The sequence below is a fragment of the Lonchura striata genome, chromosome 4 (assembly GCF_046129695.1).
Source record: "Lonchura striata isolate bLonStr1 chromosome 4, bLonStr1.mat, whole genome shotgun sequence".
In the NCBI taxonomy this organism is placed as follows: Eukaryota; Metazoa; Chordata; class Aves; order Passeriformes; family Estrildidae; genus Lonchura; species Lonchura striata.
The window spans coordinates 3,241,024-3,253,689 of NC_134606.1; the positions used below are offsets into that span (position 1 = coordinate 3,241,024).

A 12,666-nucleotide genomic window follows, 5' to 3' on the forward strand; every position below is an offset into this window, starting at 1 on the left:
AGTTTGGTGAAGCGGTTTGGTGAACGCCCCTTGAGCAGGGGTATCAAAGCAGCCTTGAAGTACAGCGGCAACCGCAAAAGGTGAAAAAGACCCGTTTCGCTGAGGAAGAAAATTAGGTTTAACACGCTCGCTTCACCAAAGAGGCGCCGACATCCTTTAGAGCTCCACGTCCAAGCTGCTCAGGATCACGAGCGGGGCGGAGCAGGCGGCGGAGGCGGAGAAGGGGAAAGAGGAGGAGGCGGAGGCGGGGGATGCTCGAGGCGGAGCCGGGGCGGGCCGCAGGGGAGGCGGCTGGAAAACAGGCCGGCGCTGGTTCTCGGCCCGCAGTGCCCGCAGCCGCCGCTCAGCCGCGCCGGGAGCCGCTCAGCCGCGGGAGGCAGCGAGGCGAGAGCCGGGCGGGCGCCCCGACCCCGACAGTCCCTCCGGCACCGCACAGAGAGGTACGCGGCGGGCGGCGGCCCCGCTCCCCTCCCAGCGGCCCCTCGCACGGTCCCCTCGGCCCCCTCAGCCGGCACCTGCGGCGGGAGGGCCGGTGCCGCTCGGCGGGGCTGCCCGGCTCCGTCCCGCGGGCGGCGGCGGGGAGAGGGCGGGGGGCTTTGTCTGGGGGCACGCAGCCGGCACCCGTCCCACACGCCCGCCTCGCCCAGCCGCTCTGGGGGCTGTTCCCTGTGCCCCGTCCCGCACACCTGCCCGAGGGGCCGTTCCCTGTGCCCGTCCCGAATACCATCCTCAGGGTTCAGCCCTGTGCCCCATCCCAAACACCACCCTCAGCCCTGTGCCCCATCCCAAACACCACCCTCAGCCCTGTGCCCCATCCCAAACACCACCCTCAGCCCTGTTCCCCATCCCAAACACCACCCTCAAGGTTCAGCCCTGTTCCCTATCCCAAACACCACCCTCAGGGTTCAGCCCGATGCCCCATCCCAAACTTCACTCTCAGGGTTCAGCCCTGTTCCCTATCCCAAACACCACCCTCAAGGTTCAGCCCTGTTCCCCATCCCAAACTTCACTCTCAGGGATCAGCCCTGTTCCCCATCCCAAACACCACCCTCAAGGTTCAGCCCTGTTCCCCATCCCAAACTTTACTCTCAGGGTTCAGCCCTGTTCCTCATCCCAAACACCACCCTCATCCCTGTTCCCCATCCCAAACGCCACTCTCAGGGTTCAGCCCTGTTCCCCATCCCAAACACCACCCTCAAGGTTCAGCCCTGTTCCCCATCCCAAACTTCACTCTCAGGGTTCAGCCCTGTTCCCTATCCCAAACACCACTCTGAGGGTTCAGCCCTGTTCCCCATCCCAAATGCCGCTCTCAGGGTTCAGCCCTGTTCCCCATCCCAAATGCCGCTCTCAGGGTTCAGCCCTGTTCCCCATCCCAAATGCCGCTCTCAGGGTTCAGCCCTGTTCCTCATCCCAAGCACCACTCTGAGGGTTCAGCCCTGTTCCCCATCCCAAACGCCACCCTCAGGGTTCAGCCCTGTTCCCCATCCCAAATGCCACCCTCAGGGTTCAGCCCTGTTCCTCATCCCAAGCACCACTCTGAGGGTTCAGCCCTGTTCCCCATCCCAAACATCACCCTCAGGGTTCAGCCCTGTTCCCCATCCCAAACGCCACCCTCGGGGTTCAGCCCGGTGTCCCATCCAGCTCATGATCCCAGAGGAGCCAGCCCTGTTCCCCGTCCCACACACCGCCCTGAGGGGCTGTTCCCCGTGCCCCATCCCACAATTTCACCTCCCCAAACTACTCCAGGGGCCGTTTGCTGTGCCCCATCCCAAGCGCCCCAAAAACACCCCAAGGAATTTGCTGTCCCTCCTTCCTCCACCCCTTGACACCCCAGTCCAGGTGCAGAGCAGGTGTCATCCCCGCCGCTTTTTATGGGGACCGTGGGAGAAAGGATCACTCTCTCAGCTACGGGCAGAACACGCATGGTTGTTTTGGGATTTTGGGGTGGTTTGGGTGTTTTCTTTCCCCCCTCCCGTGTCGGTGAATCTCCCGCATGTGACACGAGTCCGCGCGTGCCTCCGCATTCCCCGCGGCATTCCCGGTGATGACACCGAGAGGAGAGGTTAAGTGGGGAAGTCACCGTGCTGGGGATGTGAGTGACGAGCGGCGAAGGCTCGCCCCCGGCTTGTTTGTGTTTTTGTGTTTTCGTGTTTACACAAAGCTGTTACAATACCGGGGGCTTGGCGGCTCGCACCGGCATTTTCAGTCGAATCCATCGACTTGTGTGGAATTGCTCCTTCTTCGAGATCGGTGTGGTAGATGAGGGATAAATTCCGAATGCCGGGTAGTGGAATGCACAAAGCCAATTGTCAGTTACAGAAACTCAAAACAAAGCTTTTATTTACATTCTCAACCCCGTACACAGAGCTACTCTGCTGCATTGTTGCTCTGCTCATCCCAAAAAGTGCTTTCTGTGGATTATAGACAACGCTGTCTCAGACCTGGTGCCGGGACCAGCTGTAACTGCCTGATATATTAGATGTAAACACTGGCTTTACATAAAAGTGAAACCATATGTATCGCCTAACACATGTCCACTCTGTGATCCTGCACAAACAAAGTCGAGCCCAGAGCCCTGTCCTTAGCTCACCCTGTTGATCCACGTTTCCCGTAGCCTGTACGATGCAGTCCTGTTCCCAGAGTTACCAGACAGGTTTAGTGGAGACCAAGAAATCAGCCCAGGAGCATTTCTCTGTGTTGTGCAAGAATGCTGTTATGTTCTCAGTCCTTTACAGATGTTGTTTTATTGACTTAGTGATAACATTTTGCTCTCCTAGGTTCTTTTCCCTTTCCAGATTGTTAGGCCAGCACTTACTAATCATTTATGGCACTGCTGTGGAACAGATGTACCGTGTTTTCTAGGGAGTAGTAAGCTCTGTGGTTTCAGCTGGCTTTGCCTCTAAAAAAAAACCAGCATTGCCTTTCCCTCGTGCCACTGTTGTGGAGTGGGTAGCCAGACTAGGAAGCCTGTTTGGATGACTACTGAGCTGGCAGAAAAATCCAACAGGCTTGGGTCTGACTCATTGCCTGGATCCTCAGCCATTGTGTGGCCGATCAGATGTTCACCTGGACTTCTTTGGGTTTGGAGCAGCATCCAGCTGGTATTTTGGCTAAGCTGTGTGTGGAGGTCTGAGGCTTTAAATGCTAAAAATGCTGGCTGATGCTGGGTGCTGTGGTCGTTTATCCCTCTCCATCCTTTGGCTCCGTGGAACAGCGGCTCTGGAGCTGTTCTGCTTTGTGCCACGCTTCCCTGAAACGCTGGAGCGTGTGGCTGGAACACCACAAACACACTGCACGTGTCCTGGGATCCCGTGTCCTCGGCCCTGCTGCTGGCACTCGTGGTTGTCCCTCTCTGGTTTGAGCTGGAAATGCTTTCTCCCCATTGTGTCTCTCCCACCAAAGTGTCACGAGTTAGCTGTGGTGTCTCTGAAACTCAGTGTTTTTCTGGGATGATGGAATCTCAGTTGACTTGGTGGCACTGGAGGGGTTCAGGTAGAGTTTGGAAAACTCTGTCAAATTGTTGACATTCATTACAAACAGCAGGCATGGTTTCTGGGCTCCCTACAGCATCTGAGAGGTGTGATGGTGCTTTTACTGACCTCCACCTCAGCCAAGTAGTGTAATTTGGGTTTTTCTCACTCACCATCCTCAAAAGCTATCGGACCCCTGCTCATCTCTGCCTCAGAAACTTGGAGGAGTGTTCCTGCATCTTGCTGCCAGCCTTAGGGGTGTATCTGCCTGTCTCTCAACCCCATTTCCATCATTTCATGTTTTTTGTTCCTGTCATCTCACTGAAAAGTAATCCCTTCTAATCAAATCTGAGGTTCTCCAACTAAATTCCTGCTGGCCCAAGTGAGTGTCTAAGGAAATTTGTGATGCTGACTTCTGGAGTATGTGGAATTACTTTGTATGATCGGGTTATACAAAAAAGAGAGAGAAATTTTCTCCTGTTTTTTTCAAAAGCATTAAAACGCAGCCTGCTGTGTTTCACAAATCTCACCGCTGTCTCCTTCTCTCAGTAATTGTAATTAACAGACCAGAAAATGGAAAAATGTAGAAATACCCTTTCCCACTAGCCACAAACATTAGTCCTCTACAGAAGTTAATGAAGTCATGTCTATGGAAATTAAAGAACTGATTTTTTTTTAGTTCTGTTGGTGAGCTAAAACATTGTGCTAGAGTGGTAAATAATAAATAAAAGAGCTGTAAAGATCTCCTCTTGGAATTGATGTGGGTGAAGAATGGATTTGAACTTTTCTTTCTCTGGAGAGTCTAAACCTCTGGCTTTAAGATGTGGCTGAGGGATCTGTCCTGCTCTGCTTGCATGCAGAAACTGATCTGAGCACAGCAGAAAAGTGGGAGGGAGATGCTAACCCACCATGAGAATAGGGAATAGAAGCATAACCATAAAAAATCCCAAATGCAACTAGTTCGTCAAATTATGGAATCCTAAGACACAAACAGTTTTACAAGTAACACTTCAAAGCCACCTTTATTTTATTTCCAGACCGTGTTGTCATCTTTGTTGTCTTCCTGTTGAGGGTTTTCAGCTACCTTGATTTTGTGTCCCATTTTCATTGGCTCTGTTGCTGTGTTGGCTTTGCTGTGTCCAGGCATTCCTTGCTCTGTGTTGAGGGCACATGGGTGTGTGCACTGTAATAAATCTTGAGTTTATAGAAGTCACTGTGGAAATTAGTTGAAAAGCTTAACTTTTTTTTTTTTTTTTTTTTAATCTAAAGTTTCAGTGGTTTCTTCTTGTTTTAACAAAGATTCCAGAAATACCGTGGGTGGGAATATGAACCACTTGGAAAATAAATCTTCATGGCGACTCCAGTTACCACCATGAGCGCGTTGGTGTGGTGCAGGTGGTGGGTGGCTCTGCTTTGGAGGAACCTTAGTTTGAGGTCCTGTTCTTGTGTTTCCATGAGAACCAGTGCCCTTGAGGGGCCCTGGGATAGGGTTGGGCTGCAGGAGAAGAGAAAGCTCAGGGGATACCTTTGACCACCTCCCAGTACCTAAAGTGGCTCCAACAGAGCTGGAGAAGGAGTCTGGTTAAGAGCTTGGAGTGGCAGGACAAGAGGGAATGGCTTCCTGCTGACAGAGGGGACTTTTAGATTAGATATTAGCAAGGAGTTCTTTAGTCACAGTGGTGAAGCCCTGGCACAGAAGCTGTGGTTGCCTCATCCCTGAAAGTGTCCAAGGCCAGGCTGGACAGGGCTTGGAGCAACCTGGGCTAGTGGAAGGTGTCCCTGCCCATGGCAGGGGGTGGGAATGAGATGATCTTTAAGGTCTCTTCCAACCCAAACCCTTCTGTGATTCAGCCAGCAGCCCTGATCACCCAGCACACAGGGTTTTTATGGCAATGTATTTGCTGTCTGAACCCAACAGCAGCATGACAATGACATTTGAGCTGAGAGATGTGCTCTATATTCCGGTGACCTTTTCTTCTGGAAATCTTTAAATGCAGTGAATGTGGCGGTGTTTGGTGAATTTTAATTATGACCTTGGTTTTAAGTGCAGTTTTGGTGCTACTTTTCATGGTGGCTTGAAGTTTTTGTTGTGTGACATGTTGGGGCCAGGGCCGTGAGGTTGTGGGGATGGGATGGAAGTTGTGAGGATGCAGCACGAGTGGTTTGGCTCTGAGGAACTCCTTGGTTGCTCTGAAGGTGATGAACTCAGCAGCAGGAATATAATGCAAGAGGGGTGAAAAAATCCCCTCCCTGCTTTTCCTGCTGGAGTTTGATCCCTGAGCTATTCTCGGGTAGTTCTCTGCTACCAGGCCCTGCTTTAAAGTCTCAGTGAAACAAGGCACTTATTGTTGGTGCTCTCTAATTCCAAGTGATGGCTGGCAGCTTGCTGGGTCTGAGGGAGACAGATTTTGCAGCCCCAGAGTAGTGATTTACACAGGGTTGTTGTTGAATATTCCCTTTTTGGGGCAGTTTTCCACACCATGCTGTGAGACCACGTTTCCCTCACTTCCTGGAGTAGAAGGATGGAGGGAGCACTGGGGGCCACAGAACAGATCAGTGGCAGAAAGAGAGTGAGGAGATCTCTGCTGTGGAGGTCCCTAAAGAGCTGAACTAAGGTAAACTCAGTCCATTTCAGCTTGTAGGGAATTTTTGGTTTGGTAACTTTCATTTCTTTTATCCAATAGGTCTTTCAAGGGTTGCAAAGCCTTTATAATAGCTGGAAAAGTTCATTCAATTCCACTTTTAGTGTGTGTGTGTGCTTACTGAGTTCAAAGGCAGGAACTACCTTTTAAGAAATAAAGAAAATATTTGTTTTCCTGGCTGATGAAGTAGAAAACTAAATGGATGTAGATAACTGTTAAATAATGGAAACTTAATTATTCATTTCTTCACCATTCATTATCCTTGATAATGCCAGATTTTCCTAAGTGTATCCTCTAGACTGAACTGAGTGGCAGGGAATAGTGTAAGCTGCTGGCATGCTCAGAATGACTGAAACATTGGACAGGATATGGTGATGTTGGCAAATTTTGAGAAGAGGGAAGAAAAAGCACGTTGGTTTTGGATCATTTGTGTTGTGAAGTATTTACTCAAGCTCCTCTGTAGCTGATGTAGGCAAAAAATGCCTTGTACTAGGCAAAGAAGATAGTCCTAGCCTATCCTTAAACTGGGATTTGCATAGGAAAGAAGGAGTTTCTTTATTTTTTCAGGGCAGGTGGGGAATGGATTTTCTCCTCAAAAGGTTGCACAGGTGCAGCATTCAAGCATGCTCAATTGATGGTTCTGGTGGACAAGTATTTAGTCTGAAATGGAATTAAAAATTCTCCTGCCCCATGGGATGTATGTTCCAGGATATAGATGTAACCTCCTGCTTTTATCTCCAGTCTTCTTCTAACAGGATTTTCTCTTTTGAAATCAGTCATTGTTGTGATCCCAGAGGACTCTGCCAAGAAGATGTGTCTGGTAATGCTTTGGTTGAACTCCTGAAGCTCACGGACCCTTTGGGAAAGCCTGGCAAGCTGGCACGAGAGTTGTGTTGCAAGAGCCTGGCTTTAGGAGTGGAGCTGCTCTGAGATGTTTTCTCTGAGCTGTCCTGTCTCTGACTGCTTGTTTCCTCTCTTGCATAACTCTTTTCCAGCCATCAGAGCACAGGCTGACGGGTGACTTACACAGATTTAAGATGCTACTTCTAGGAAAAGGGGTCATCCTATTCCTGTGCACGTTCTGTTGTGACTGTGAGTGTGGGATCTTGGTCAGGGAGCACTGGCAGAAGATTTTTTTTTTTTGATAGGGTTATTTTTTAATTGGATTCGATCCCTGGCCTGTCGCATGACTGATGCTGTCAGCACTACATGTACAGTCAGGGCTGTCCTTTAAGGACAGTACAAACTGGGATCTAAGTTGTCTGGGATTGCATAACTGTGCCCTCAGATGTGCCAGGGTGTACTGACAAGCACACACACATGTGGTTATAGCTGGGATGTGCTCAGAAAGACACTCACACATGTGAGTATTTCTCCCTGGGACCACTTCTGTCATCTTCCTCCCTTGTTTCATGGACGGAGCTTGGAGGTTGACTTTGGATTTTCAAGAATAAGCCAAGGGGATTGTGGGGGGGCACGCAAGGAAGCAAAAATTCTTAAAACTGCTTTGATAGGTCGAGCTGTAACCTGGAGATAAAGGTTGGTACTTCAGAGTTTACAGTTTACACTCTGCTTCTGGGATGCTCTGACCCCATGGGACACTTTGTGCCATTCATTAATGCTTGCAGGAGCATGAAGTCCTCCCAGCAGACTAAATTAAATGTCCTTTTCTAGTCGTGGGGAGCTCACACCATCGCTCCAGTGTCACAGTGGCATCTGGTGTCTCTGTTTGGGCTTTGTGAGAACTTGACAAAGGGCTGAGTGTGACTGACCACGGGCTTTGGAGTGAAGCACCGGGTCATTAATCTTTTTGTTCCCTGATTCCCTTTGGGGTGGGATCCAGGGCTGTGTGATGGGCAGGGATCCAGTCCTGGAGATCTTAACACATGAAAATATTCCAGGGAGGAGCACAAGAAAGGCCTAAAGAGAAGAAAGAACCGCTCAGACTGCAGGGTGAGATGGGAAGGGGACAAATGGGAGGGATGGTAGGGATGGGCTCCTGTTAATAACTTGCCATGCTGTGGGATGATGTCCCATGTGTTGTTGGGAAGGCTGTGCTGGGGAGCTCCTCTTCCCCTGCCTGTTTTGTGAGTCCAGCTTTTTGTGTTGCCCCTGTATTGCTCCTCCAGGAGTGGAGGGAGGAGGTACCATATGGGAACAGGCAGCTGCTGCATATGGGATCTTAACAGCGTTTCTCCAATGTGTGATGGAAATATTAGGGAGGCTTGCATGCTCTGGGGCTGCTGCTGACGTGTTCTGTTGTCATATTTCTGTTACAAGCAAAGAGCTGCAGGGCTGGAAGGGACCTTAAGTTGTCTAATCTGACCTCCTGCCTCAAGGCTGGGTCAGATCTATCCAAACTTTGCCAGCAGATGTTTGTCCAAAGCAGTTGTTAAAAGATCTTCAGTGATGGACTTTCCTCATCGTCCCTGGGTGGTCCTAGAAAGTCTGTCATTGTTCTTGCCATTACCAAGATTTTCCTGGTTCCTGACTTTGATTTCTATGCAGCAGTTGAGAATTGCTGCCCTCCTGCCCTTTTGTTACTGTACAGAGTGAGCTGTTCAGTCCTCTGGAGCTGCCTTTGGGAATCTTTGGGCCGTGTCTTCCTTGAGCTGCAGCGTCCAAAACTTCCCTGGAGAGCTGTGTCTGATACCTGCATGTACTGAGCCAACAAACACCATTTTGTGACTCTCAAGTAGACTTTTGGCGTGTGGTGAATGCATTTCAGGTTTGGACAAAGCGCTGGTGAAGTGTTGTGTCATGGAAGGTTTTATTATGGCTTTTCTCTTAACCAACTATAAGAACAGAGCACGTGCTTTTCTTCCTCAAGCTCTATCTTTTCCACAGGGATGTGATCTGGATCTTTGACTGTTCTAGAATAATTCCTCACTGTTCTAAGGTGAAGGAAGTCCTTGCCAGCTGCCCTGACCAAGGTTTTCCCTGTGATTAGCTTGATTACAGCTCAGCTATTGTGCTTTCCTGCTCTGACCTGCCAGCTGTAGCTCAGGAGTGACCTTCCCTTCTCCCTCCCTGCCGTGATTACACTCTGTGCATCTGATTTTGTACCTGCTGTCCCTTTGTTCCCCTGAAGGATTCAGCTATTCATGCATTTCTAAAGCTGGTAAAAAGTGGATGTGAAGATTATTCTGAAAGGTAGCACTCAAATATAAAACATGACAGAAAACAGATCAGCCAGTCCTAGAAGCGTTATTTGCTAAGGTAAACTCCTTCACTTTATTTTTTTGGGGAAAAAACCCCAAAACCTGCCTGTGTGTACTGTTCCAGACATTTTCTCTGGATCTCTTAACACCTCTATTATACCTTTCAGTGGGAGAGAGTAGGATGTGTATGTGAAAGGTTGGTCTGCACACAGAGGGCCTTTGTCCTGAGACAACTGAAGAAGCTCTCATCAAAATGAAGGCTGGTCTGGACAGGTCTGAAACATCTTTTGGCATCACCTTGTGTTTATTGCTGTGGGAAGAGGAGGCAAGGAGGAGCAGTCTGGCTTTTTTTGTTTGGACTATCACTATGCATCCTTAATGTTCTTGCAGAATTTTTGTATGTTAACTTATGTAATCTGAGTCTCCAGTTTCTCTTGTTCTCTTTCCAATTGCAGTGAAAGCTCTGGTGTTTCATTCCTTATTTTTTTTCTGTCAGTTGCAGACACTGGGATCTTTAGTCATGTGGAAGGTATTTTATTGACAGCTTTAGAGTCTGAAGTACTTGATAGCAGTGAAGAGGTGTAAAGTGATGTAGATTCTTGGGCAAAATCCCTTTTCCAGTGTTCCTTGATAAAGATTTCTTAGAACTGAAGAGTGAGTGAAGTGGCACAGGAGATTTGAAGCTCTCTCATCTGACTTCCTGCTCCAGACAGGGCCAGGATCAAAGGTAGGTTTCTTGTGAACTTTTTTGGACTTCTTTTAGTCAGGAGTGGCAGGTTGATGCCATGCTTCGTGCTCTCATGGTGAGGAATATTTTGCTCCTGTCTGATCAGTATTTCCCTTGCTGCCAGTAATTCCCATTGTTTCTTGTCCTTTGGTTTCTACTATGCAGTCTGGCTCCACCTGCTCAGTAAACCTCAGTTAAGCAGTTGAAGACAGTAACTGGATCTTCCACAGGCCACTGTTTCTTCTCCAAGTTCAACAACCCCTGTTCCCTCATCCCCTCTCACATCAGGTGTTCCAGTCTGTTGGCTGCTGCCTTTCCAGCTCAGTGATCCAAGAAAATTTGGTGACCACAGAGTCATGGAATCACAGAATGGTTTGGGTTGGAAGGGACCATAAAGATCATCCAGTCCCACCCTCCTGCCATGTTCAGGGATGCCTTCCATTATCCCAGGTTGCTCCAAGCCCTGTCCAGCCTGGCCTTGGAGACTTCCAGGGATCCAGAGGCAGCCACAGCTTCTCTGGGCACCCTGTGCCAGGGCTTCCCCACCCTCACAGGGAAGAATTTCTTCCCCGTATCCCATCTATCCCTGCCCTCTATCAGTTTAAAGCTGTGTGTTTCACCCATCCAGAATCTCCCCATTTTTCTGTGTTGATAAGCCATGGACGTTTGTTCTTTCCACCCATAGTGATGGCTGTTGCCTTGTTTTAAAACAGAGATTAAAGCCAGAGGGTTCAATTCAAGGGAACCAAACTCTTTATTTTCCTGCTGGATTTGGAAGGAGAGGTCTCCCCTCAGGCTGTGTCCTGCTTGCTTGCCTGCACTAGTCTGTTCTTAGGAACATTTCTGGCTTAAATGACTTCAGCTAAATCTCACACCTGGCATTTTTTAATTTTGCTGTGCTCCACCAGGTAATCTCAGGTTTGCTGTTCCCAAAAGCACAGCAGTGAGCAGCTCAGGTCAGGACTTTGCAAGGCGTAGCTGAGTGCTTTCCATACCTAGTCCCTTGGGCTTTGCCTTCATGTACCTGTGGAACACTGTTGAATGTCACCATTTTGCCTTGACCCTCTAAGAACCTTTTCTGGAGCCTTGCTGAATAGAATTGCTCCCTGTTTTTGTATTTTACCTGGGGCTTTTCTTTCTTAATTATCTCCTGATGTTGATATTGGACCAGTGCATGAAGATCATTTAGAAATTGAAATCTGTATACCTTGGTGCTTGCAAATCCTCCCAGCTGAATCATCTGTTGGGTTTCTGGCCATACATTCCAGTCTGTCATCCCGACTGGTAATGAAAATATTACACAGCTCTTATGCCTGGCTAGACCCGCTTTCCAGTGCCCTCCCAATTAGATAACAAACCCTTGATAATTATGCTCTGAGAAGGATGCTGTCATGTAGCCATTTTATGGTGATAACATCTAATTAATGTTTTCTTATGTGGGTCTTACGGGAATGTCATGTGGAACAGCATCAGAGCTAATACAGATTGCATTTCTGAATCTCCTTATCAATCCTGTACATTTTTTCCTGGTGATGCACAGATCCTTTATTGCTCCATAGATTTCTGAAGTTGAAGGAACTGTAGAGGTGATGAGACCTGCCCCTGTCCACACTGAAAGTTCAGCTGAGCAAGTCACACCAGATTGATCAGGAGTTTCATAACGGGACACTTTTGACATGGCAGCTCCAGCAGATCAAGAGGAAACAAACGTGATGTGTTTATGGATCCCAAACAAAATTAAACAATTACCTGACTCCAGCCTTCAGAGCAGCCTTTGAACGGATCCCAACCCTTTTTCTGCAAGGGCTGGGAACATAAAGAACGTGTCTAATCTGTGCTGATATCAGGCAGCAGTTATCAGTGCCTACGTGCTGTTACTCAGATCTCATTAGCTGCCTAATTGGATAATAGGCAGGACACTTCACAACTGCATAAGTATATTAAGCTTAATCTGCTGTGGAGCAGGGAGGGGAAGATGTGCTTGGTGACAAATGGACACAAGAAGATGCACAGTGGGGCAGGGGTGTAAATATGGGGCTGTGTCCCCATCACTTCAGTCCCAGTAGCTTTCTGTGTGTCTGCTGCATGTGCATCAGTGCTGGAGTCCCAAGAGCAGAGACTTTCAGACTTTACCCATTTGGCCAGGCAACTTCACCTCCAAAAGCACAGTTTTCCTAGTAGTTAAATCCCTTTCTAATTTTTGAAATAAAATATGTGGTATAACTTAATGCCTGTTTTTAAATCCAACATGATAGAACGGAGAAGCATCCTGTGTGTTTGTGTGATACTGGGCTTTGCAGCACATTCCTGGTGCTAAAGCTTGTTTCCAGTACAGACAGGATCAGAAAGCTTCCACGGTTCTGTACATGGAGAGGAGAAGCTGTTTGAATATTAAATACTCTTCCCTTTCTTTCCTGAAAAAATGCAGTTACTGCAGTTACCCAGTTTTAAACTTTTGGAGTGGGTTGCCTCTTTCCAAAGGTGCAATGAAACCTACGTCAGATTCTTATAGATGTGGGTATGAACACATTTTGTGAGTTGTCACCACCTGTTCTATTCTCAGGAAAAGGGATCTGCAAAGGACATTTCTGGGTGCAAAAGATGCATCTGCTAAGGAGATCTTTAGCTCAAAGTAATGGGAGAGTGACTGTGAACTGTGTCCTATC

At 48.4% G+C, this 12,666-nt stretch overlaps 1 protein-coding gene across 1 annotated transcript in view; it reads left to right on the forward strand.

Annotated features, from left to right (window-relative positions):
• Positions 1 to 292: 292 nt before the first annotated feature.
• The window catches only part of SMOX (spermine oxidase), a 51,963-nt gene continuing 39,589 nt past the window's right edge, over positions 293 to 12,666 (forward strand). Inside the window, exon 1 of the mRNA XM_021535757.3 lies at positions 293 to 440. The gene's annotated coding sequence lies outside the window, so the exon portion shown is untranslated. The remainder of the gene's footprint in view (positions 441 to 12,666) is intronic.